Genomic DNA, 1938 nt, shown 5'->3' with positions numbered 1-1938 from the left:
CAAATACACCAGCGCCCAGACCAGCTCATAACACCCAGCAGGCCAGTCTGAAACTCACCAGCGCCCACCAGGCCAGTCTCTGGACATTCAAACGCTTCCCCTGGGCGGCCTGTTAACCCAGAACACCATGAAGCAGGGCAGGAAATGTCCCAGAAGCACACACTGCAAACACCCTACTCAGACCTGACAGATCCAGCCTAAACCAGCACCCAGACCAGTTGTGATGAGGACCAGTCACTCAGACCAGTTGTGATGAGGACCAGTCACTCAGACCAGTTGCGATGAGGACCAGTCACTCAGACCAGTTGTGATGAGGACCAGTCACTCAGACCAGTTGTGATGAGGACCAGTCACTCAGACCAGTTGTGATGAGGACCAGTCACTCAGACCATTTGTGATGAGGACCAGTCACTCAGACCTGACAGACCCAGCCCAACATTTACTGCTACAATTAAATGGTCTAAGTGTTCCAAACACAGAGCGTTTACCAACGGTGTGGGATCTGAGTGGGGTTGCACCAGGATATTCCCACTAATGATAGATAGATAGATAGATAGATAGATAGATAGATAGATAGATAGATAGATAGATACTTTATTGATCCCCAAGGGAAAATTCAAGGAATTAATGGAATGCGACTTCTCAAATTATGTTGTCTTTGACCATTTCAGTCTTTCTCTCTTTCAGTCTTTCAGTCTTTCTGTCTCTTTCTCTCTTTCAGTCTTTCTGTCTCTTTCACTCTCTCAGTCTCTCTCTCTTCTGGCTGAGCTTATTACCCTCCTACATTCTATATTCAACATTCTTGTCCTCTTCTTCTTCTCTTCCTCCTCTCCTTCCCTTCCTCCTCTTTCTCTCCCTTCTTTGTTCTGTGCATTCCTTCCGCCAAGCACTGAGACAAATGCCACAGCCTCAGTGTGTGAGAAGCAAACAGACTCCCTCTTAATTGAGTTTGCTCTGTGTGTGTGTGTGTGTGTGTGTGTGTGTGTGTGTGTGTGTGTGTGTGTGATGTCATATATAAATTTGTATATGTCTGTGCCCTCGAGGGGAATCTGTACAACAACAGCAAAAAGTTTAACAGTTAAACAGTTTAAACTGGACAGGAGCAGGTCGATACAAAAATATGTAAAAACAAGACCGACCACTTGAACACGCACCGCAACCCCTTACAACACTATATGTATGTCTATATTTGTATGTATATGTGTGTGTTTATATATGTGATTTTTTATGTGTGTGTGTGTGTGTGCGCGCGCGGTGTTTTGTGTTGACATACCTGTTGTTGACTGACGTGACTAAGAAGGTTGATAGAATGTTGATACACATGTGGTATGTGATGATGATGATCATGATGTGTGTGTGTGTGTGTGTGTGTGATGATGACGACGTGATGTTTATGTGGGAACATGTGTCTGTGATGATGACGACGTGATGTTTATGTGGGCACATGTGTCTGTGATGATGATGACGTGATGTTTATGTGGGCACATGTGTCTGAGTGATGTGTCTGGGTATGGCTGGGTGTGTTGTGTGAGGTTATGCTACTGTAGGCAGCTAGAATGGTGTAAACGTGTGATGAGTGTATCATGTAAGAGTAGTGTGTTTGTAGTGACCGTCACTTGGCCTGGGTTTGATCCCTGAACCCACCTGAAATGATCTCCAAACCCACCTGAAATGATCTCCAAACCCACCTGGGTTTGATCCCTGAGCCTGTCTGGGGTTGATTTCCGAGCCTGCCATTATGTGTCCGTGTTGCTTTAGATGAAACGCATCAGCTACATACCAGTCACGTCTCCTTAATTTCTACTTAAGCTAGCTGAAGTGCAAATACTTTGTTGAATACTTTAGACTTCTGAGCCGACCTTTCCTTGGAAATAGTGGACTATCTCAATTTGTCATTGATTAAAAGTGCAAAAGCACTGCTATCTTAGACGAGCATCA

The sequence above is a fragment of the Alosa sapidissima genome, chromosome 2 (genome assembly GCF_018492685.1).
Source record: "Alosa sapidissima isolate fAloSap1 chromosome 2, fAloSap1.pri, whole genome shotgun sequence".
In the NCBI taxonomy this organism is placed as follows: Eukaryota; Metazoa; Chordata; class Actinopteri; order Clupeiformes; family Clupeidae; genus Alosa; species Alosa sapidissima.
This window is presented reverse-complemented; position numbering follows the sequence as displayed.